Raw genomic sequence first — 25,521 nt, 5'->3', positions numbered from 1 at the left:
GCCCTCCAAAGGAGCCAGCCCTGCCAGCACCTGGGTCTCAAGCTCTTGGCCTCCAGAACTGAGAGACAATAAATGTCTATTGGTTAGGCCACTGGGTTTGTAGTACTTTGTCACAACAGCCCCAGCAAACTCTACGTGACCTCACCCCAGAGGCTGCCGATGCCGCAGTGAGCACGGACATCTGCCCAGCCCAGCCTGCTGCTCACCAGGCCTGCTGTCCTGCCTGGCCCCCTCCATGGCCCCCACGACCATCCACCGCTCCACGGATCTCCCTTCCGAGGAGCTGGAGCGGGTGGTCGAGGCTTGATTTCGTTCAGCCATGTCATCTTCTGAGAACGCTGGTCACGGGGTGTCAGCATCCTAGACTGAGCCCAGGGGCAGCTCAAGTCTGAATGCGTCCCCTCGCCCACAATCTGCATACCTGCTATGTCCTGGGCTCTGTGCGCACCATTGATGATCCCAGGATGCAGGTGATGTGTCCCCTGTGGTTACAGAGCTTTCAATAATCCTTTACACTGGTTTTCAAAGCGTGTGCTTTCAGGAGGTCGGTAAGGAAACCACAGGACGAAGCATATATAACTGCGTGGCCCACTGCTCCCTGCTCCAAGCCCCCCGGGCCAGTGATCTCATGGGAGCCTTTCAAGGATCCTTTTAGGGTAGACCACATCATCCCATTTCAGGGATGAGGGGGCGTGAGCTTGCAGAGGGTGACAAAGCTGCTAAGTGACCAAGCAGGATGCTGAGACCACCAGGCACACTCTGTTTGCAGGCCCAGCCCACACGCCCCGCACAGGGTGGTTCTGAGGACCAGCAGGGACCCTGTCCAGGCTGGGCGACTCCCCCCTGCCCGGGGGGGGGGGGCTGGGGCTCTGGGGGTGTCCCTCCCAACCTCTCCCAGAGCACACAGTGCTTCTGGGTTTTGCTTTATGAAAAAGTTGCGATTTTTACTGCCGCCGAGCATGTAGAACTATGGCTTCATTTTACGGTGTATGGAGCTAGTTTTATGTACTCTTGACAGTTTCAAATTCGCTTTCCTCTGAGGGTTGGGGGGTGGATATGTAGCCCTTACCTCGCTGCGACCCCACTACTCCACACTTGTGCCGAGCCTCAGATGTAGAAAGGAGACAGCCATCCTAGTCCCAAGTCCTGAGGTGAGCAGCTGGTTGCCTGCTTCTACGGGACAATGAGGGTGAAAGTACTTTGGAAGTGAGAGTCCTCGGGAAGGAGAGAGCTCAGCTTAAGGGGGCTTCCAGTCCAGGCAGACAGGGGCTGGGAGGGTGGGGAGACGATGAAGGCTTTGGGGAGGCAAGGGCCCCCCTCTTCTGACTCCAGCAAAGCTTTCTTAGGAAGCATTGCATTCAGTCTCCCCGTTCAGAAGAGAGGAAAAACCGAGGTCCGCTGGTCCCAGTGGAAGGTTCTGGGCCAAGTGAGGCGAGGGGGCCTCTGGGCCCCTACTCTCCCTCCTGCCACCCCCTCCCCTACCTGACATTGGGAAGCCTCCCCGCCCCTGCCCCTCACCTAGCCCCTCCTCTCACTGGGTTCCCATTTCCCATCTTGCTCACTGATCCATTCAGGTCAGAGCAGAGGCCAAGCAGAAGGGTCATCGCTAACTATATGCTAATGACAGCAGGGACCAATCAATCTCCCCCTTAATCAGGCAATCAATGTGCACTGCAGGTGTGTCCGATCCTGGCCTGGGGGGGGGGGGGGCGCCAGCGGAGGGAAAGGAGGAGAGGGGAGGGGAGCCAGAAAGGAAGGGGAGGGAGGGGCAGCGCCCAGGCCCCAGCCCTGACCCCAGCACGTGGGGCCCTGCCTCCTCCCCACCCTGGAGAGCCAGCTGCAAATTGAAATCACTGCTCTGGAAAGAACCAAGAGGGAAGGACAAAAGGGGGGGGAAAGACAGCATCTTTTTAATCAAGGCTCAGAGCTACAGCCACTAATGAATTCAAGGCTGTCGGGAAGCCCAGGGCAAGTCTGGGTGGAGAGAAGCCAAATGACTTCTCCCTCCCCTGCACTCCCGCCTCGCAGCTCCCCGTCCACAGAGGCGAGGGTTGGGGTCAGGCTGGGAGGGAGGGCTTTTAAACCTTCCCCCTGGAGGACCTCAGGTCTCTGGTCCTGCCTTTTAGAGATGGAAAGGCCGGCCAAGGTCACAGGCAGGGCAGAGGCTTTTTCATCAGCCCTCACGCCCACTACAGCTCCCATGCAGGCTCCCTCTCAGCCTTGGTTTAGGAGGGGCTGTTCTGATAAGAGATGCACATGGCCGTTTCCTGGTCCTTTCTCTGAACAGCCCTCCTGTGCCCCCACTGGAACTACCGTTCTTTACCCGATTGTGCACCAGCTTTAGATACAGTAGCGCCCTGGATTCTCACAACACCTTAGTTGTTATGATTATGCCCATTTTATAGGCGAGAAAACTAAGGCTCAGTCAGGATCATGGAATCTGCCAACGTTTCAGCCAAGTTGGGAGCGGGGAGACACAGCCTCTTGGCCTCCAAACTCTCTTGCGGGGAACCCCACGGTGGTTCCTGCTTCAAGGTCCTGGTTAGGGCCAGCCCCACCCTGTCCCTACCCCTCCCCACCCTCCTCCCGCTCTGGGGTGCCCTGATGCTGCCCCTATCTCTGCAACTCCTCAGCCCCCATCACCCGCGGCAGCTTTTTCCCGGTTACAGGTCAGCTTTGGATCCAGATCCTGTTTTCAGAGTGTGAAGGCGCCAGGTTATGGCAGGTTGGGATTTAGCCTTTTGTCCCTTACTGGCTGTGTAATGCTAAGTGAATTGTTGGCTGTCTCTGGCCACGTGTGGCATGACCCAGGCCATATGTGGCATGACCCAGCTACTCTCCCCTCGCCCCCTGTAAGGCCCTTCCTGTGGCTCACGTGCCTTTCTCGACAGATGAGTCAACTGAGGCCCAGAGGGGTTAACTCACTTGCCCAGGTCACCCAGCAAACATGGCAGGGCACTTGAGCACATGGCTCTGCCCCAGCATGCCCCGCACCCTGCAAACCCTGACAGCCCCCTCCGCTCCCCCTGGCTCTTTGCCACCTCCAAAGGATCCCGACAGAGAAGCAGAATGAAAGGCTGGTCTGAGGAGGAACAGGGTAAATGATGCTGGTTAAGGAATTCATGGCCTGGGAAGCATATTCCCAGAACAGCTCGTTTTGGAAGTTCTGCTGTTAGGAGCTCTGTGTGGTGGGAACTGTGGGCGGAAACTGAGGTTCAAGGCCACACCCACGGAGGAGAAAACAGGGACCTCATCTGCTTCTCCCGCACGGCCTGCCTTCCGGCTTGGCGTGGGTCCCACCGCAGGTGCAGCCCCGGGCACCGAGCTGGGCGGGACCTGGGCCTTGAAGCTCCAGGTTTCTGGAGAAACCCCACTCGGAGTGGCTTCCATCAGAGGACGTGGGCTAGGAAAGGTGAGAGAGCCCCCCTGCAGCCGAGGCCTGGAGGGGTTGGCGGCAAAGCTCTAGAACTGCCAAGACAAGGGCCACTGGCCATATTTGAATTAAAAGTAATGAAATACATGTGAATCAAATTTAAACCCATGTCAAGTAACTGAAGTGCAAAATCCAGATCCTCCGTCGCCCTTGAAGGGCTCAGTAGCCACCTGTTGGGAACCAAGGCTGCAGCCCAGGGACCTGCCGTCCGCCCCAGCAGGCAGGTACAGACGCAGAACCTCAGAAGGTTCACTGCACAGGTGTCTTCCGGAGACAGTGGGTTTTCCTTTCCGTGGGTTGGATCCTCCCGTTTGCGCCTCTGGTGCATGGCCCAGCGCGGCCGCCCACAGCATTTCCGTCCTGGCAGGTCAGAATCCCGAGAGCAGCCACGGGGGCTCAGCCCAGTCTGCAGATGAGCCATGGGTCCCTTGTGCAGCTGTGCCCAGGGCTTCGGGGCTGTGGGCTGGGGGTTTCCTCGGAGGGGACATGTTTCCAGGGGCCAGAGCCGGGACAATGAGAGCCAGAGAGAGGTAACATTATGTAAATGCCACTCCAGGTGGGGACGTGCCTCTCTGCTGGAGCCTTCCTGTCGCCAGCAACCGCAGGCTGGAGGTTCTGTTCTATAGATAAGACTACTGAAGCTTGGAGAGAGGGTCAAGTAACTTATCTAGGATTGTGCAGCCAGTGACTGACAAACCCTCAAGATCAAGTTTCCTAAGATGACTATCCTGAGAGCGAGGCTGTCTCTCCAAGGCCAGCAGGCTGGCACCAGTGTGGGCCACCCGTGGGCTTCCCTTTCCCTACCGCCAGCTCCCCTACTCCTTCATCACCCCCTCAGGAGAGAAGGGCCCCCACCGATCCGTGAAAGTAACACCCAGATCACTGCTGGAGGTCACAGGGTCTGAGTGACTGTGGTCCCGCATGGACCCTGCCCGGGAGACAGGCCTGCTTCCTGGGGTGTGCAGGGCACAGAGTGAGGAAATGGACTGGCAGCCATGTTTCTGCTGGTCCCAGAATCATAGCTCCTTGTGCAGTGTATACTCAGGGCAGATAGACTGCAATAGCAAATAGCCCCCAGATCTGAGTGACTCAACAGAATGAAGGTGTCCGCTCATGTCACAGTCCAGTGGAGCTTATTGCAAAGGGGGAGACTGTGCTCCATGGAGTCATCCAGGGACCCAGGCTCCCTTCAACTAGTGGCTCCACCATCCCCCAGAGCAGGGGCCAGCAAGCTTCTATCTGTAAAGGGCTAAATAGTAAATATTTTAACATCGTAGGCCATGCAGTGGCAGCTACTCGATTCTGCCATCGTGGTATGAATGCAGACGGGGACAACATAGAAAGGAATGGGCGTGATCATGTTCTAATAAAACTTTATTCATAAACACAGATGGAGGGCTAGATTTGGCCCCTGGGCCATAGCCTTGCCACTCTTGTCCTAACGTCTTGGAGACCTTCACTGGACCCTCTGCATCTGATGAAGAGACCAGGAAAGAGAAAGCTATGGGGAATCATGCAGGAGGTTCTGGGGTGAAGACAGGAAGTGGCAGACATTGCTCTCACCTACTGGCCAGAACTCAGTGGCATAGCCCCATCTCATTGCAAGGTGGGGCTAGGAAATGTAGGTCTCCTGTGTGTCCAGGAGAAACACAGGCTAGAAGAAGTTTTCAGGGTCACCTGTTCCCCACTCCTACCCCTGGTCCATGCTATAATCGCCCCCAGAGAAGAGGCCTTCCTCATCAGTCTTTGGAAGCTTTAATAACAAGAATGCTTTTCCAGCATGACCCTGAAACGGCTCTTCTAGTTTGACCATAGAGGCCTGGGAGGGCTGGAGGGGCGGTCCATCTGAGCCCCCGGCCCCAGGGGAAGCCATCAGCCTCTGTCAGGTAGGAAGAAATGATTACTTCGATCTGCTACCCTGGTGTTTAGAAGCTTACATCATGGTCAGCTCATTCATTCATCAGTTATTATGGGGCATGGGGGGGTGTTACCATAAGCGAAACCTGCTTGAACCCTGCCCTCATTCCCCCAAAACCTGTGTGGTTTTTTTTTGCTTTTTAAGCTCCTTTATTGCCCCTCACATGAAGTAGGAGCTGGGCTAAGGGCCTCACGTCCTTCTTAGATTATCTCCTGGGAGGAAGTCTGTGATAGATCATAAAAATGGAGCTAAGGCTTCCCCCTCTCCCTGCATCCACATCTTTTGCCATGCAACCTGGCAGTTCTCCACACTCACCCTGAAATCTCCAAGAGGCTGTCTTTTGCCTAAAGGGATTTTAGCAAACTGATGCAAGCAGAGCTCCAAAATCTCTCATGTAACAGGGTCTGCACTCACTCTGGCACTCTGCCATTGCACTCTGAACATGCATGGGCTAGCCTGACGGAGAATGAAAGCCACATAAGACAGAGCCAAGTCTCCCGAACCACCCCAGCTGCCAGTCCCCTGAGCCCCAGACTGAGAGTGAGCCCAGCCGAAGCCTGCAGAGCTGCAAGACCTGTGGCCCACCAGCTGACTCCAGGGGTGTGAGAAATAAGTGCTTATTGTTGCATGCCACTGAGATTTGGGGGTTATTTGTGTGGGGCATCACTGCAGCAGTAGATAACTGATACACTCTTGTTCCTTCCATTTTGAAAATGGAAAACTGAGGCTAGGAGATGTTAGGTAATTTTCTCAAGGTTCAGCATTTGGTAAGTGGCAGAGCCTGGGTTTGCCCCTGTATCTGTCTAACCATTGCCCTTGCTGCTAGAGCACAAGCTCCATGAAAGCCAAGGCTTTTGTCTAAAGATGTAACAACTGCTTGATCCTCTCAACGATAATGGTGTCTGGCGCATAGTAGGTGCCAAGATTTGCCCAGTGAGTGAACAAATTCTTTTGAGTGGGAGCAACCGAGAGGCCCTTCTTGTTCTCAGGAAACACATGAGGGCATTGACTCTTCTATAGCAGGGAGAGAAGGAAGCCATTGAACCAGCAATCAAAATCCTTCCATCAACAGGAGCCTGAAATCAAGGCCAACACTAGGGATGCATTACCACTCAATCATGCACTTTGTTCTCTAGAAGGCCCAGGAAACCAGGGCAGAATCAAAGGGTAAGGAGAGAAAGGTTCTTTAAAAACACTGGGCTTTTGACATGATGACAGCCCCTTTGGGAAAGATGTAGGGAAGAGGGTGCATGATGTAGCTCAAGGGGTAGGCTCGGAGCAGGGAGGTTGCCGCTTGGTACAAGCCAGGATGTGACAAGTTGAGGCCAAGGCAGTACCCAGAGGAACATCTTGGAGGATGGCGGGGAAGAGAGTCTTGATCAGGCCCCTTCACAAGCATCCTACTCGCCCCTGTTCACCCCAGCCTTGCAACTCCAGGAGCTCCCCAGAGAGCCCCTACTCTGCCCACCATCAGCTCTGAGAGCAAGGGAAGCAACATTTTTTTTTCACTGGCTGGGGTTTAACACACACACACGCATACACACACACACACACACACACACACAGGAAAATCGATTTTCACTTATCTTATTTCCCCCATCACGCACCCACGCTCCAATAACCTTATGAGTTCATCATGTTCCTGCTCCTGTTGTTTGTCAGCATTGATATGTCTCTAATTGAAAATAAAAATGCAGGAGTGCATAGGCATGCATGTGCACCCATCACCACACAAACACATACATGCACACATGGAAACCCATCCTCGTGGACCAGCTTGGCTCTCTGGATGGTCTGATGTTATCCAATAGCCTGACAAAGCAAAGCAGCCACCAGATAAGGCATGTCTTTGGTTCGCTGTCTCTTGAAAACTCTAGAGATCCAGCCTCAAATGTCCTTCTTTTCTCCCTTGGAGCCCATGCAATTTTCAGACTATGCCAGGGTTTTTTTGAAAGCATAGAAGCTGGTGTCACCTATTGATTGGGCCCCCAGAAGAGAGACAGGGCTGGGCCACTGTATCCTTTTCTAATTCTTTCTCTAAAAGTTTTAATCACAGGCTGACAGTGTCAGCTTGCATTATATTATGACTGTCTATCCCAGTACTCATTGTAATGCATGCTGCATGGCATGCAGTGGGTGCTCAATAAATGTTTGTAGAAATGAATGTAATTTCTAAGTGATGAGAATGTTCTTAGAATAAGGGGGAAGATTGCAGTGCTCTCTGCTCCACTCCAGTAAAAAAAAAAAAAACAAAACACCTTGCCATCTCTGACTCTTCTAGCACTAGTTCTTTTGGAAGTACAGTTTCACCATAGCAAGCAGCAGAGCTGGGCTTGTTTCAGTTATGGGTCATTGCTATGAATCAGTTAGACTGGCAGTTAAGAGCTGGACTCTGAGGCCAGACAGACCTTTGCTTGAACCCTGGCTCTGGCGTATGTATGGCTTCAGGCAGGTTACTCAATCCCACTGAGCCTCCTATTATAAATGATAATAATAATAGGACCTGCTTCAAAGATTTATTGTGTTCTCAGTGAGACAAAGCATGAAAAGGATCAACACAGCCCTAGCACAGCATTAGTGCTTCTTCATGGTGGTGGTGCTAATGCTGATGTCGATGTTCATGCATAGTCCAGGCTTGGCTCTGCTGAATAGAGATGAGAAAAAGCAAGAGCCATGTCCCCTGTGGGCCCACAGTTGGGTGGGAAGACAGAGAAAGCGCGTGAAGAACTAGAGAAGCATTGCTTGCTAAACTTGGTTCTAAGTTTGGTAGGAGGTCGGAGGAGTGAGAGGGAAGAGTGGGCTGAAATGGTCAAGAGAGGCTTCCTGGAGGAGAAGATATGGGGATGAGCCTTGAAGCATGTGAGGGGTGGATCAGATGATGAGGTGATGGGGAGAGGGGCAAAAGGCCTGGGGCTAAAAGGAAGGGAATGTGTGCAATGCCTGCAAAGAGCTGCTGGACAAGAGGAAGGGGTGTGAGCACAGATCATAGGTCTGGAGACATGTGGTGGGTTTGGCTTTCACCATAAAAGTGGCATCAGCAGCACAGTTTGTGTGGGAGAGGTGCCCATGCTTCCCACTGGGGGAGTTATTGCCTGGTGACTGCAATAATGTGAAAACAAAAGTCTCTCCTTCCAGTAGTCTGGCAATGGTTGTGTCTGACCAGAAGCCTTTGTTTGGTGTCACTTCACACTCTCTGCCCCATCTCCACTGCTTCTTTTCTTCCCTGGCTCAGAAGCCCTGAAAGAAGATGGCCAGGATTCACTGAGTGCAGGCAGAAGTGAGACGGCTGGGCTCCCAGCCAGCAATGGTTGATTCAGCACCGTGGACAGCGCCATAGGCCGCCGCCGCACCTTTAGCCTCAAAAGGCCTGTGATTTCCATGTTCCCATAAAAACCCTCCTCTCCTCTGGGTGGCAATTACTGCTCTTCTGCTGTGCCCATTCTCAGATCTCCACTCCTGCCTATTTTTTTTTTGTACCTCATATTCTTAAAGCCTAGTTCTATCTTCCAAGAGGTCAGCTGATACATGTGCCTCATTCATCCCATAAGCCCCGTCTGTGCCCGTCTCTGTACTGACATAACATCTAGGCTCATCTCCGATGGGAGTGGGGGCCAGTGAGGGCCTCTCTGCTATCAACTAATGTGCACTTCCCTAAGATCTCCTGAGGCCCCTGAGTACCTTCGCCAGAGGCACAACTTCAAAGAAGTGAATGCTGGGCGCCAGTCAGAGGACAGTTGCACCCTCCCAGTGCCCCATGAGTTATTAGTCAATGTGGAAACAGCTGCTGTTGAGAGTGCACTGTTACTGCACCGGCCACTAAGGTAGGCGCAGCTGCATAGAAACCACATGCCCTCCCTGCAAGGTGGCATCCTGATTACCTACACTTGACAAGTGTACCCAGAAAGTTGGGGTCACTCTCCCCATGCCACACAGCTAACAAGGGGCAGAGCGGGATGGGACACCAGTTTCTGGCTCCAAAGTTTGGCTCTTTCCTCTCTTCCCTCTCTATAGGAGCAACTTCAGATGGTCCTATTGGGTTGAAATGCCCATCATTCATTCTTATGGGTCAAGAAATGGCTGAATATCAGAAATATCACCTTAATTTTTTCCCATTGAGGACATCCCTCCCCCTGCCAAGTGTCTGCTTCCTCCCAGAGATTCCAGGCCCCTGGGTTTGGCCAGCAGCACACTTCCCCTCTGTGGGCAGGCTGGGTAGAGCTTTTCCTCCAGGGCAACTCTCTGCTCAGAGGTGGCCCCGCTGAACCAGCCAGACTGCATGACCCTTGCAGCAGCTAATGAACACAGGTCACAAAGAGAAAAGCAGCTTTGTGAAATAATCCTTGATCTGGGAGGCTGCTTGGTGTGAGCACGCAGCTTCATCAGAATGTTTCTGGAGGGGAATTAATCATGAAGCTCAGTGGCATCGCCAGAGGTGGGAAGGGGTGAGGAAGGTGGTAGGGTTTGGGGGTAGGGAGGATATTCCATGCCAGCAATCAACGCTGGAAAAAGTTCTGTGAATATCAATGGTCCAAACACAGTCGGAGGCTGGGTGAGGACACCAGAAAGCAGGAAAAGCCAGGCTGAGAGAGAATTGCATGAATGAGAAATCACCTATCTGCCTTTGCAGCTGGAGAAAAAAAAGGATTGGTGGCATTTGTTCATTCATTCAACCTTTTGTTCAATCAGTCTGTATTCACAGAGGTCCTCCATGTGCTGGCAACCTGTGCTGTGGGCTGGGACTGGTACTATAGTGACAGGACAGATGTGGCCCTGCCTTCACGGACTTGCAGAGACATTCAGAATTAAGGGTTCTGCACTTATTTCCAGAGTTCCCCCCACTCTTCTGACCTCTATTGTGTAAGATCATTAATATTGAGCCTTTGTCATGTGCCAGGCACAATGCTGTGCTCTCAAAAAATCCTGACGATATGTGGGGCGCCCGGGTGGCTCAGTCGTTAAGCGTCTGCCTTCGGCTCAGGTCATGATCCCAGGTTCCTGGGATCGAGCCCCGCATCGGGCTCCCTGCTCAGCAGGAAGCCTGCTTCTCCCTCTCCCACTCCCCCTGCTTGTGTTCCTTCTCTCACTGTGTCTCTCTCTGTCAAATAAATAAATAAAATCTTAAAAAAAAAAATCCTGACGATACGTTGTGGAAATGGGTGCTATTTTCTGGTATTACAGATGGGGGATGAGGCTCAGAGGGGATACAGAATTCACCCAAAGTCCCTGAGTCAGTGGGTGGTGATCTGGGTTTCAAACCCAGGCCAGTCTGAGTTCAGAGCTCACTCTCTTAGCCACTTCTGTTTCTCTAAGGAAGCAAAAGTTTTTAATGCTTTGCCCAGACTCCAGTTCCCTCGGCCTCCACATCCCCACATCCTCACCTCTCCAAGCTCAAAGCCTTGATGTAAGGTCCTCTTGGCCCTCCTTAATCTTTCGTGTCCTCTCACTTGCTGTGAGGCTGGAGGATCATTAAGCAAAGGGAAAAATTTAAAGGAAAACTGAAGGTCTTTGAAGACACCAAGAGGAAACCTCTGATGGCTAAGGACGTGGGAGTGCCTGCCCTGGCTGAACACCGTGGAGGCAGCAGGAATAGCCTGATCCAGTCCTTGCTCTCACAGACCTGAAAGTCTGACCAAAAACACAGACATCCGACAGATCACGACAACCAATAACTGCTCATTTCCAATTTTGATGGATTCTTTGCAGACCGGCTATGGGTTGAGTAGCATCCCCCAAAGTTTGTGTCTACCTGGAACCTCAGAATGCAACCTTATTTGGCATCAGGGTCTTTGAAGATGTAATTAGGGTAAGCATCTTGAGATGAGAGCATCCTGGACCAGGGTGGGCCCTAAATCCAATGACAGTGTCTGGAGGGGACTGAGAAGGAGAGAGACACACACAGAGGAGAAGGTGATGGAGGACGGAGGCAGAGGCTGGAGAGAAGGCATTACCAGTAGCCACCAGAAGCTGGGAGAACAGCACAGGATGGATTAGCTCTGAGTCTGCAGCCCAGCCCTGCCGACACCTTGATTTCGGACTGCTGGCCTCCAGAACCGGGAGAGAATACATTTCTGTTGTTTTAAACCACCCAGTTTGTGGCAGTTTGTCATGGCAGCCTAAGGAAACTAAGACAATGTCTGAGGCTCTGTTCTTATCTAGGGAGTCAAGGACAGTCCCTTGAGGAAGTGACATTTGATCAGAGACCTGAAAGGTGTATAGGAGTTGGCGGGAGAGTGTGTTCCAGGTGGAAGGACCAACAGGTACAAAGCCCTGAGCCAGGAAGGAGGACCTGAGAAAGGACCGAGAGGGCTGGTGCTCTGGGAAGAGAGGAGGTGATGCCAGGTGTGTCTGGAGAAGTGGGCAGAGGAAGCCCCAGTGGAGTGTGGACTTCTTGCTGAGAGGAGCAGGGTGCTGCTTCAAGCTGGGAGCCCAGCAGACCTCAGCCCTATGGCATCTGAGCTGTGCTGGTCTCCGCCCTGCAACACAGGAGGTGCTGGGTAGATATTAGTTCATGGGTTCTGGGGTGTGTGTGTGTGTGTGTGTGTGTGTTTGGGGAGTGCAATTGGCCATGAGTGTGTCTGTCGTGTACATGCCGCCTCCCAGGACAGCATGTCGCACCCGCTCCCAAGCCCTTGCTTCTCCCTGCGGGCTGCTGCTTCATTTTGCCCTTCCAGACACGTTGTCTGGAAGCCCCTCCCCATCCCTGCCTGCATCCTGGGTCCTTTGTCCATGTGAGACACCCCCCCAGGCTCCCGCCCCCCCCCCCCCCCCGCAAATGCCTGTCTGCCACGCTCGTCATGTTAACAGGGCACTTTCTCTCCTTTGGTCACCCTCAGCCTGAACTAAAATAGCATTACCACGGAGCCATGTCTGATATGCCTAAGGAATTCCGAGTCTCCGGTGACTTCATTAGCTCCAGCGCCTTGAGTCATTCAAGCCACGGTGCTTTCTGGTCCTGAGCGCCCCCCTCCCCCCCCCTCGCAGAGAGGTCCTCATTAGCTGGGAAATATGAACCACTTAGTAGTTCCATTAACTTGGTGCTTCTAACATGTTCCATCTCTGCCTTTCTTCCCCTTCTGCCCCTTCACCTGTGATTCTCTGCCTCTCCACTCATTAGCCAGAGGCGCCTCGTGTCTCTCCACCTCTTCCTCCGCACAGTGTCAGGACTCCAGCCCAGCCTACCTGGTTCCCCATGTCTCTGGGAGTTGCTGAAGTGGGCATCACGCGTGCTCTACACCTGTCTGTTAGCTGTGGCCACCACGGGGCATCTTGTGCCGCCCTCCCACCCCAGCTGTCCCGGCTTCTGCTTATCTACGTCCCCTGCCCACACACCTGCCTGGAAACCCCTCAGCCTTGCAGCCTCCCCTGGAAGAACAGCAGGGTTCCTGCCAAGGGGTGGGGGGGCCACTCCTGGGGACTTCCAGATCTCCCATCCCCCAGGGCACAAGATGATCCTAGTGTCCCCTGACCCCACAGCAGGGTGGCTGGAGTGCAGCCTGCCCCAAAGGCCACCTGCACTTGAAGTTTAGCGTGATGGAACAGTGGGTCTGGGTCAAAAAGGCCCGGGTTCGCAGCTTGTTTCTGCCGCTTACAGGCTTGTGACCTCAGGCAAATCGCTCCACACTTGGGACCTCAGTTTTGTCATCTGTAAAATGGGGGTCCTGAATGAGTCCTCTCACATCATTCTTCCAACAATGGGGTGGGTGCTATTATTACCCGCCGTCACAGTGGTATACGTGCGAAGTGGGGTTAGCTGTGGACATGAAGGGGGGTAACTTTCTGACTGGCATTTGAGCTGAGCTTCTGAGGGCCTGGAAGCTTCCATCAGGTGAGAAGCATTTGTGTCCCAAGCTCACAGATCAGTTGGGTAGGGTTGGCAGGTCTGAGCATGGTGGCCTGAGTGTTCCCTCCTCTGTTATGCATTTGTTGAGTTCCTGCTGCGTCCGGAGACCAGGGCTGCAGAGCGGAAGGGTGCTCCCTGGGGTTGTGTCACAGCACCCCCCCCCCCCGGGCTGTGCTGGCCGGGCGCAGGGCAGACCAGCCCCTGACTCATGGAAAGCTGAGGCTGTGTGCAGGAAGGAGGTAGGAGAGCCGGGACAGAGACTGAGCCGGGACTCAGCCCGGACTCACAGCTTCCCCGACACTCATTTCCTGAGAGTGGGCACCGCCCCCCTCCCAGCATCCCTGCAGCCTCCTTGCCTCTCCCTGGAGAGATGGTTGTTCTTCTTGTGTTTTGGTTGTGTCCCCGCAGATCAGGGAAGTAATGAGCAAGCTTGTCCTCCCCTCACTTAGCTCAGGGCTCTTCGAGGCCAATTAAACTGCGTGCTAATCACCTACACAGGGGAGAGCAGAACCAGGGTCGATTGACGCAAAAATATCTCTGTGCTCCATCGTGGAGAGGGGAGCTGTCACCCCAAATCCAGCTCACACGCTCGTGCAGAAACACAGGCAGCTGAGCTTCACAGGGGTCACGGTATTGCTGCAGAGGGCAAGCAAGCATCCAGCCAGCTGGCCAGCCAGCAAATGCAGATGAGGGCTCTTCTGTACCGGGCGTGGGGGACACAGCCCCGCCTCACGGGCTCACTTCTAGTTGGGGAGGAAGGCATCAGTAAGTCAGTGAATCTCAGAAGGTGATTCGCCCCAGGGAGAAGACTAAAGAAGGGCCAGGGGGAGGTCAGGAGTGTGGGGTTTTGTGGTGTTGAGATTCTAGCAAAGTCTCGAAGGAGGCAAGGGAGGGGGCTGGTAGGCTCCACAAATGGGGTAGCTTGATACAACAGAAAATGATTCCCAGTCCAGAGGGCCAGAGCCCAAAACTAAGGTGTAGACAGGATCAGTTCGTCCAGGAGGACCTGAAGAACGATCTGATCTGGGCCTCCCTCCTGGTTTCTGGCAGCTCCAGACGCTCTGGTCTGTGGACACATCACTCCCAATGCTGCCTCCACGCCACGTGGCCTTCTGTGTGTTCCTGTGTCTTTGCTTCTTCATATAAGGACACCAGTCACTGGATTTAGGCCCTACCCGGATCCAGCGTGACCTCTCCTAAGCTAATTATATCTGCAAAGGCCCTATTTCCAAATAAGATCACATCCACAAGTTCTCGGGAGTTACAACCTAAACATACACTCGGGGCAGAGGGGTGACAGTTAACCCACAGCACATCGGTTTTCTTGAACGTGGCTTCAGCCTGAGACTGGCCTTGGGCAAGCTGGTCACCCTTCCGGTTATGAAGCACTGATGAGGATAACCAAGTCCCCGTTCCCAGCCCCCTCTCCCTGGGCCAGGCCCTGTGCGAAGCTGCCCACATGGACTCACTCAGGGGGAGGCAGAGCGTGGGTGCCCCCCAGTAACCCTGTTCCTGGATCTATAGAGCTCAGCGGACCCCGGCCTCCCTCCCCCTGACCCCATGCCTGGTGCGAAGGAGGCAGGCGGTGCATGGAAGCCGTGGTTACTGTTATTATCAGCTCTGGTTCTCTGTTTCATCCGTATGTGTTTTAGTTCCTGGGCACCATGACGGCAGGGATCTGAATTGTTCTCCCCTGAGTCCCAGGGCCAAGAAACCTTTATTGTATTCTTAAACATTCTGGGCCCTCAGAAACATTCATTATTCCCTACGGTGCTTTCACGGGACTGCCCGGATTGTGAGCACCTTGAGAGCAGGGCCCTGATTCTAACCTCTGCGGTCTCCCAGGGAGCCCAGGACAGTGCAGGGTCCAAAGAGCTTGAGCCCATTAGCCTGAGAGCAGCACACACGGGACAGGAGATGCCGGAGTGGGTGCTGCAGGGCTCCCCCCCCGTCACTGCCTCTTTTATAAATGGGGTTCCTGTCTCTGCCTTGCCTCTCCCTCCCCTGGCAAAGCCAAATGAGCCCAAACCACTGGGCTGCATTGGGGTCCTCCATGTGGGAGGGACATACATAAGGTGCTCCCTGAGGACCCCCCCCCAGGTCACAGCCTGTGGCCTGGCTGGCCACAAGGCCCTCCTGGGTGCTGACCACATGTCCCGACCACCCACCACTCCCCGCATCCAGCGCCCATCCCGTGTTTCTCGCCCCCCATGCCTGGAATGCCCTCTTCCCAGCCCCTCTCTATCTCCCAGATAACTCCAAGTCGTGCTTTATGACTCTGTTCAGCACCCACTGGGGTGGCTAAAATCCCAAAGGTTGACAACACCAAATGTTGGCAGGGAGATGGAGTAACAGGAACTTGGCTTATGTTCTCGACGGGGTGTAAGATGGAAAACCACTTGGAGGACTGACTGGCCGTTTTCTGTCAGGTTTGCCATCCACCTGCCCTGTGGCCCGTAATTCCGCTCCTGGGTCTTTACCCAAGAGAAATGAAAACATGTTCACAGAAAGACTTGCTGAGGAATGTCCATAGCAGCTTTAGTTATAGTGGACAGAAACAGGAAGCAACCCCAACTGTCCACCCGTAGGTGCATGTTTAGGCAAATTGCAGTCCATCCTTCTGGTGGGATGCTGCCGAGCCATGGAATGACCCGCTGCCTCACAGAGCAGCATGGAGGACTCCAGAGATGGGCTCAGTGAGTGTCCGTGGTTCGTTTAAATGAAATCCTAGAACCAGCAAAAATAGATCTAGGTGTTTAAAAATCAGAACAGCAGAGGAGGGCGATTGGCTAGAAGGGGTATTGGGAACAGTTTCTAGCGTATTCTGGATGGTGGTTACGTGGGTGAGTAAAACATATTGAAGTGAGTATATAAGATCTGGGCACTTGATTGTACCTTGAATATACCTCAATTACATACGTGTGTATATGTGTCTACGTGTGCGCGCATGTACCCCGGCCTTCCCCCCGCCAGGACCCCTTCCCAGGTCCACCCACACTCGGCCCAGCGGAGCCAGGAGCGCCCTCCTCCCGGTCCCGTCGGCATCTCTGCCCGCATTTGCTGCAGGGCAGCCACCTATCCGGTTGCTCGGCACCCCCAGCCTTCAGGGCGCCCCTGTGGGTCCTTTACTCCTGTGTGTCTCCCTGAGCCCAGCATCGCTCCTCGTGCGTCTGGGGGATTTACAGATGTGTGCTGAACAAATGAGGAAGTGATCACTGGGTCTTTGTTTATGGCTGTAGCTACGGTCTAGACCCAGGTTTGCATCCACAAACCCCACTTCTACCTCCTCTGTACATCGATCTCCATTAAACCCGTATCGATCCATAAACTCAATTTCTAGTGCGTCTGTATCACTAACTCTCTCTGTGAACCTCCCGAGCTCCCGGGGAGGTGTAAGCAGGGGTCCCCGCAGGCTGACAGCTCGGCCGCCCCTGCCAGTGCCTCCCCGAAAGCTTGCCCGCTCCCAGAGACCCCTGCCGCCTCGTCCTTCTGGCCCAGCTTTCCTCTCCCAGTGTGTGCTCTGCTTCTATTCTGAAAGACTGCAGAGAGCTCAGGGCGTCCAGGGTCAGGCTCTGATCTGGACACAGCTGGGTTTGGTTTCTGGCACTGCTCTGCGACCTTGAGCAAGTCACTTCTCTCCAGCCTTGGTTTACTCATCTGTGAAATGGGATAATATTAGCGCCTGCTTCGTAGGACTGTCAGGGGGACCCGGTGAGGTTTTGTGTGTAAAGCACTAGCTGGGTGCTTGAGGGAACTGGGCAGCCAGGCAGCCCCTTGCGTCCCCCAGGGCTGTGCGAGGTGAGTGGGTCACCCAGCCGAAGACCGAGTGATTCCAATCCTACCATCCCTGCACCCGGGCAGCCTCCAGCGGGCCTTCTCAGCTCAAAGGGCATTTTCAGCTCAGGGGTGTCCGGCTGGCTCAGTCAGAAGAGCGTGCGGCTCTTGATCTAAGGGTTGTGAGTTCGAGCCCCACGTTGGGCATGGAGATTACTTAAAATAAATAAATAATTAACATTTTTTAAATGGCATTTTCAGCACAGACCAAATAGCCCTAGGCTAATTTAAAAATGAGATTCTTGGTGGAACCCCAAATACCAGGGAGGGGCGGCGAGGCAGGGCAGATGCCAGCCACAGAGGAGAGGGGCGAGTGGGGAGATGTTAGTCAGGGGCACACATTTCCAGTTAGGAGACAAATATATTCTGGGGAGTCCAATGTACAGCATGGTGACTATGGTTAATGATGCCTGTATTATGTACCTGGAAGTCGCTAAGAGAATAGTCTTAAACATCCTCACCAAGGAAAAGAAATGGTAGCTGTGATGTGATGGAGGTGTTCACCAACTGTGTGGTGGTGAGCATTTTGCAACATTGAAGTTTCTCAGGCCACCAAGTTGTAGACCCTAAACTTACACAATGATACATGTTAATCATATTTCAATAAAGCTGAGGTGGAAAAAAACATTTTAGTACAAAAAATTAGAAGGGCATAATTTTTTTAAAGATTTATTTTATTTTATTCACTTGAGAGAGATATACAGAGAGGGAAAACATGAGCAGAGGGAGAGGCAGAAGGAGAGGGAGAAGCAGGCTCCCCGCTGAGCCAAGAGCCCAATGTGGGGCTCGCCCCCAGGACCCCGGGATCATGACCTAAGCCGAAGGCAGATGCTTAACCATCTGAGCCACCCAGGTGCCCCTAGAAGGGCATAGTTTTTAATGAAAGGCAGTTATTTAAATTTAAAAAAGCAATTTACGTTTCAAAAAGAAAAGCAGATTAGAGATTACAGAAACCGCCCTGACTTCAGGAAAAAGGAAGAAATGAGAACTTTGCAAAAGCAAAAGAAGGACAGTCCCAGCTGGACTGTGTTCTGTGCTGACAGAGTGGGGAAACTGAGGCACAGAAGTGCTGACGGTGACTCCAGTCATAAGAGGGGCACGGAGATGCAATGCTAGATTTCACCGCACATGCTCGAGGCAGGGCCCCTGTGGGCATTAGTCCTCTCTGCTCTGTGGACCCTCCAAAGCTTCTTCACATGCAAGTCAGTTTACTCGCCTATTAATCGCACAAGAAATACATGTTCAGAAGAAATTAGGAAAACACAAAGAAAGGAGAAAAATCACCCCAAGTCCCAGCACCCCACACCGACATGGGGAAGGCACCTGACCTGTGTGAGCCTCACTTTCCCCTTCTGTGAAATGAGTTTAGTAACAGTACGGGCCTCGGGCCACGGCGAGCATTTCCGGGGGCTGTCCCTATAAACCACTTAGTTCAGGGCCAGTGCCTGGGAAGGACTAGATAAATGCTAGATGCTGATACTCTCCGCGGCGGGGAATCCCTATCCGGGAGGATCCTGGAGGACAGGCTCAGCGGGGCTGTGGAGCCTCGCCAAGACACCCCAGCCCTGCCCCCCTGCCCCTGGCCATCAAAGGCCCATGACGAGCTCATCTCCTGTTGAGGGGAGGACCCCGGCAGCTCAGGGAGGAGGGAGAGCGGCAGACACAGAGCGGGATCAATACATTATTTAACAGCAAGAATGCAGATGAGGAAAAATTAATGAAGGGGCTCCCTCTGCCCCCACTCCCCCCAGCCCCCACTCTTCCTTGACTCCACGATTGCTGACAAATTCTCCAGAAAATATCAAAACAGCCTCCGGCTGGAACCTGCCACAGCGATACACCATTATCTATTATTGATGTAAACCTTGACAAGTTCTCTTTTTAAGGAAGGTGAGCAGGGGAGAGAGCTGCTAATCTGTGTTTAAAGGGATAGATTCTCAATCCCCGCTCCCTGGGGCTGCAGCCAGAGGAGCACCTGCAAACCACAGCCCCTCCATCTGTCCCCCTACCCTAGCCGTGCGGGGAAAGGAGGATAGAGACCTGAAGAGCTAGAGGTCGGGAGGGGCTGGTGCATCTCACCAACTTGCCCCGGGGGGGGGGGCCTCAGTTTCCCTTTGTGTGCATTTTCCAGGCCAGCAATTAATGGCATGGCTTGGGGAAGGCAGGGCAGGGCGGGGAGGATGATAGGAAGCCAGAGAGCTCAGACTCGTGCCTCGGGCTGCGGAGGAGAGGCATGCCTAAGGCAGGGGGCCGTCCGCCGTGAAGCAACCTCTCACCACGCCAGGACCCTAAGATCCATTCTGCAAAATGGAGCGAGTTCAAAGCTGGTAACTTAAAATTTTTAATACTGGAAATACCTCAGTCATCTAGAAATCACTTGATGAACAACTTGAGTCATCCAGAATATTGACAAGAAGAAAAAAAAAATGCAAGCTAAAAAATTTTCCGAAGGAGTCATTTCAAGCTTGCAAAACGCAAGCATCGAAGTTCATGCACTTGACCCACAGGGGAGTCCTCGGGTCCCATGACTCTTGTTCGAGAAGGTTTCTAATCAGCACAGGCTGTTCTTTCCTCTTCCTCAGGCAGGTGCGAAATGGTGATACTTGGAGAGGGTGAAGGGGAGGTAAGACTTTGTCAAAGCACCACTGGGCAGCAGGTAGCCAGACAGGAAGGGGGGTGAATGGGGTGGAACGTGAAGAGGCAAGAAGTGAAGAAGCAGAGCCATCTGGGGCCATTTAGTGTGGGGGCAAGTGCCCTTGTGGGGCTTCCAGTTCGGCAACGAGTTAGACAGGAGTCTAACTTGCTTACATTTAAAGCAGTTCTAAAAAGCGCTTCAGGGAAATGGCATCTCTGAGAAATGCAAGATCACACGCTCCTTGCTGTGTTCATGGACGATCACAGTGGGCAAAGATCGAGAATCCGAGAACATAGCAGCCAGAGGGTCACACACTTGAACGTTTTCATGGGAGCAGCCGAGCCATATAAATGAGAGACACAGGAGGGGGGCGGTCACTGTGGCAAACAGGAGACCACAGCCTGAGTCTGCAAAGGATGCTCTGGCCCCCTGGCAACAGAGGAAGTGGGCCCACTTTTCAAGAGAAGGCAGAAATAGAATTTTAAGATGAGATGACCCAGGGTTCCGATGTGAAGGTGGGGAGATCCATCCTAGGACTCGACCGTAAAAGGGAAATTAAGGGTGGGGGGGCAAGTACAAAGCAGGAGAGTTATCATATCCGTTTCCTGATGCTGCTCTAACAAATTACCACAAACCTGGGGGCTTAGAACAGCCACATTTGTTATCTCACAGTTCTGGAGGTCAGAAGTCCTAAAATCCGGTGTCAGCAGGGCTGGCTCCTTCCGGAGGCTCCGGGAGAGAATCTGTTCCTGGCCTCCTCCAGCTCCTGGAGGCCATCTGCCCACCTTGGCTCCCGGCCCCTCCCTCTGTCTTCAGAGCCATTTCTCCCATCTCTGACCTCTGCTGGGGCTCTGACCTCTCCTCCTGGCCCTCCTGCCTCCCTCTTATAAGGATCTTTGTGATTACACTGGGCCCACCCAGGTAACCCAGGGTTGTCTGTAAATTCATCTCATCTGCGGTGTCCCTTTGCCATATCAAGTCACGTACTCCCAGGTCGCAGGGACCCAGACATGGGCATCTTCGGGGAGCACTGTTCTATCCCCCATAGCGGTCCACACTGCAGAGGCCGTTTGTCCTCACCAAGTGGAGGGGTGGCGAGGAGATCAACAGCAGAGGGTTCTTTAGAAAGCACTGACTTCAGGTTGAGGGCAGGCAGGTCCCACTGAGAGGCTGGAAAAGCCTGTGCAGGAAGCCAATCGCTGAAGACCTCTAGGAGCAGCTCAGGAAAAGCTGGGTGGGGAGCTGGTACCCCCGATCCTGCTGACCCCACCTCCGAGGTTGGAATGATAGTTCCCCGGTGTCAGGGCCAGGCCTTTATCGACTACATACCCCCTGCCGACCCTGCGGGTTCACTTCCTGGGAGAGGGGCTGGGGCCTGGAACCCGGCATTCCCTGTGCCTACACCCCCCACCCCTGGGCTGGAGACCTCATCTGAGTCTGACTCACTGGCCCCCGACAGTGCCGAGGACTCCGGGGTTGGGCAGGGGGCACACATCTGCCCCCCAGCCCGTGCGTCAATGGTGGAGTACCATTCCCTGCTTCCTTCAAGACATATTGATCAAGTCCCGCTCTGGGCCAGGCCCCACGCCATGCCCCAGGACACAGCTGTAAGCCTGGCAGATGGGGCCCACGCCCAGGGGAGAGCTGGTGGTTTGGCAGGAGAGATGGGGATGAAGCACATAACCATTTGATTGCAGATATGAAAAAGTGCTTTGGGGACATGGACTATTTGAGAAATGAGAGGCCTCGTAGGGTGCATTTTCTGGAGAACTGAAGGTTCCTCCTTGAAGGGATGCTCTAAGGAGGTGGAGGAGGAAGGGGAGAGGGAGAAGGAGAAGTGACGTCTCTCTGAAACACGCCACTTTCTTCCCCCCCCCCCCCCCCAGTACACCTGTCAGCACTGTGGTCCGACCTTTGACCTCTGATGCCCCTGGGCTGTTGCAGACTCCCTTCTTTTGTTTTGGGTTCTCTCCGGTTTTTGGGTTCCACATCTCTTTCCCCTCCGGGGGAAAGGGCCTGGCTCTTGGAGCAGCACCCACCCCCCTGCTCTGCTGTACATCTGGGGCTGATGCCCAGGAGGTGGGGCGGGAACCTCCAGGTGAGTCCCTCCAGGCTAGGGGAGAGCAGGGGAGCCCAGGGTCCTGGAAACTATCCCGGGCCGCACCCTTTGAAACCTGAGACCCATGTCCCGTACCTGATGGTGGACAGTGGCCCTGGGCAAGCCCCACCCCATGTCTGAGCCCCGGGCTCTCCACCTGGAAAGGAGCAGAACGGATCAGACTGTGTCTAAGGCCCCTCGCCGCTCTGCCTTGTAGGGCTCTTCCTTGATTTCTTAAAGGGGTCTCGTGGTTCTCACACTGTCTTCCTGGACCGGATTGCTGGCACTCTGGGCTCAGAGCGGATGCCCCACAGGAATACTGGCACGAACAGCCCTCGAGCTGCCGCAGGGAGCGCAGGCCTCACCGACATTCTCAAGTGATGCTCGCAGTATGGCTGGCACCGACCCCGTGGCTGTGGCCCAAGGCTGCAGGCACCCCGGGGGGATGTGCCATCCTGCCGCTCTGTGGGGGAAGCGCGGACACTCTGTCCTTGTCCAGGACCAGGCAAGAGCAGAGGCTGGCGGGGGACTCCCAGGGTGTGCTCGCTGAGTTCCTACGGGGTTCTCATCCCCCTGGAGAGCGAGCTGAGTGGGGCAACCTTCAAAGCGTGCACCTGGGAACCTAACAGCTCTGGGTTCAAGTCCTACTCTCTGGCTTGCTAGCCAGCGACCTTGGGTGAGTGGCATAAGCTATAGACTCCGTTTTTCTCATCTGCATGAAAGGGGCACCCACCACCCAGGGTCACTGTGAGGCTAAATGAGATCACCGCATCTGGCAGTGTGTTTGGCGTATTGTAAGTGCTTAGTAAATAAATGGTGCTTAATGAAATGATTAAATTGACCAATCAGTCTCCTAGTCAAGGTTGGCACTAGGAACTCACTGGCGGCCTTGGGGTAGGCCCTCTCCCTTAAGAAGAGGGAGGGGCAGCGGTCCCAAGGGTCTCTCGAGTTCCTCTGAGTTCAGTGGCCTGTGCTAGCAGATCCTCTCCTGTCCCTTCTCTTTGTGGTGCTAGATTGTGGCCTTCTGGAAGGTGCGACCATCCTGCCCCCCTGCCCAGCCAACAGTCCGCCCCTGTACGGACCGGTGGGCAGAAGCAGGTGCAGCTGCAGGTGGGGAGGTGAGCGAGGCTTGGCTGGGACAGGAGAGACGGCCAGTGCCACCACAGTGAGGGCAGGTCCCAGAACAGAGGTGATTCTTGCCCCCAGGCCAGCGGTCATTCCTCTGAACGTCTGGGCCCAACGTTCAGATAAGCCAGAAAAGCTCCCTGGATTTAAGAGCTTATGGAGAGTTTAATTAAAGAACCTCATTGTTACTTTTGAAAAAAAAAAATCCCTCTGCCCGCATTGATCGTCCTTTGAAAGATGTTTGCTCCGACAGATATTCAGGCTGAGAGGGAGGAAGGGGCCTCACAAAAGGGCCACAAAAGGACATGCTTGGGCAAGAGGCCCAGCTGCCTAGATCTGTGGTCCGGTGACCAAGCCCTGACACTTGGGAGGGGTCGGCCTCCTGAAAAGATGACTGAATTCAGAGAGGGCTGGAGGCCTCCGTGGCCGGTCCCCGGGGCCCAGCTGGCCGGCCGGCCTTCTCCTAGCTGTCATTCTGTCTGTCATCTCTCTCCAGGAGAAGCTGGGGTGGCCACAGTGACAAAGCAGACAGCCTGGGCCCTGGGCGAGGAGCCCGGGACAGTGAGCTCTGTCTGCTGCTGGGAGTCTCCTGAGCCATCACAGATGGCCCCGCGGACCTCGGCATGGTGGGAGTGCTGACCCGTGAGGCTGGGCTCCCACACAACACCACTGCACCCCAGAGTTATTGCGGCATGGGGCCAGACTGCTACTCCCAGCCCCCCGCCTGACTCCTCCCTCAACACCCCTTCCATCAACGCCACCCGGGCTGCCCTGGGGTCCCCCAAGCCCTGGGGTTGGCCATTTGACCTCTCTGTGTCTCAGGAGATGGAGTCATCTGTAAAATGGGGGTTTTCGTGAAGTCATAGGGAGAGGAAGTGGGGCACCGGGGGTACCAGGTCAAAAGCGGCAACTCTCAGGCACAGGGGGACAGTGGAAGATGCGGGTGTCTCTGGGAAATCCAGGCTCTGGACAGGGCAGCATCTAAGATCTGGAAACCAGGCCACAGGCCCCTGGCTCCCTCCTTCCCTGAGAAGGAACCCTCAGCTCACTAACCCCAAATGGACCCAGTGCCCTTTTTGGTCCTGCCCCCAATCTCCTGGTAGGGCGAATTGACTCAGTCCTTATGCCTGCCCTGTCCAATCAGCCTGGAACAAAGGCTGAACTCTTGGCCGGGAACACGTCCCTGAGATGAGGAGAGTGGGGTTCCCAGAGGCTTTCCTCAAGCAGGAAGTCACTCCCAAGGAGTCCCTGACAGGTGGCCTCTGTCTGTGGTCTGTGGTCAGGAGTCTGGAAGAACGGGCGTGGGGGGGTGGGGGTAAATCTAGCCCAGTTCAGCACCTTGGACAAGACCCCCGGTTTTTGATTCGGCAAAAGGGCATCATAATACCACTTGCCTTGCTGTTTGCCTTCCTCACAGCGAGGCCAGCAAGGGGACACCAAATGGCCAGAAGTGGGACTCACATCCTCGGACTCCTTGCCAAGAGCAGGCTATCGGCTGTCTACCCCGGGCGGGGACAGAAGCAGGCATTCACAGATGAAGGTGCTCTAAAATGCAGGTTTTCTTTATATTCAGGTATGGTGAGGCCAACAGATCAGGAGACAAGCGCTGAAAAGCTCGTTTGTAATACTCCCAGATCCCAAGAGGAGGGAGGCGCACACCATGCAGGGCCACGCGGGGAAGCGCCAGGAGGGGGCAGGAGGCAGAGAGAGCGAGGGAAAAGCACGGGCAGGAGACTTCATGGTGGTTTCTGTGGGAAAGGCAAGGCAAGGCAGGGTAAGCAGGCTTAGGATTGACTCGTTTGAATCATTTCAGCATGCTACGGGGCACAGGGGGCTATGGGGCTGCCCCTAGTTATCTGGTACCTGGCCCTGGAGCGATGAGGGCAGGCGGAGAATGACCCAGAGCACGAGAGCTGGATATGCGAGGCTGAGGATGGGGGCTCGGGACCAGGTTTGCACAGGAAGAACATGATCACATCCTTTACTGTTCTAAGACTTGGCTAACCCTGGGAGGGGCAGTCCCCTCCAGGGTCAGCAAGACCCCGAGATGAAGCATCAACAATACAGAAAATTAAAAGGCATGATTAATACAGAAGGATGGAAGTCTGGGCAGAGAAGCCCCAGGGCCCAAGCTCCTGGGCAGCAACTGACCCCTCAGAGGGTCCCATCTGCCCTGCTGAGGAAGGATTGAGGTACCCTGAGGAAGGATGCTGGCATGGGATAAGTCAGCCCATCCCAAGGCCCCTTCCATCAGCCCGATGTGCTCTCATTCAGCTCTGCACAGCCCTGGCCTCCGTCTCCCCCTCCAGAGTGGCCTCATCTGGTAGTACCCAGGCCAGTGGGGTGTGGAAGTTGGCGAGGGCAGCTGCCTGACATGCTTCGTGTAACCCGCCGGTGACAGCATGGGCTCGGGAGTCAGACCCGGCCCTGAGACCAAGCTTCATAGCTGGGGCACCTGACGTGAATTACCTAATCTCTTTAGACCTCGGTTTCCCCATCTGCAAAATGGGATGACTGAGAGCACCGTCTTCTAGGGTTGTGCTGTGGGTGAGATGAGATGGTACTTGCAAAACTCAGCACAGGATGCAGCAGAGGCTGTGCTCAGTAAGAGGTAGCTAATAACAGGATTATTTTGAAG

The sequence above is a fragment of the Phoca vitulina genome, unplaced genomic scaffold, assembly GCF_004348235.1.
Source record: "Phoca vitulina isolate PV1807 unplaced genomic scaffold, GSC_HSeal_1.0 scaffold21, whole genome shotgun sequence".
Taxonomy (NCBI): Eukaryota; Metazoa; Chordata; class Mammalia; order Carnivora; family Phocidae; genus Phoca; species Phoca vitulina.
Note: the sequence above shows the minus strand (reverse complement) of the source record.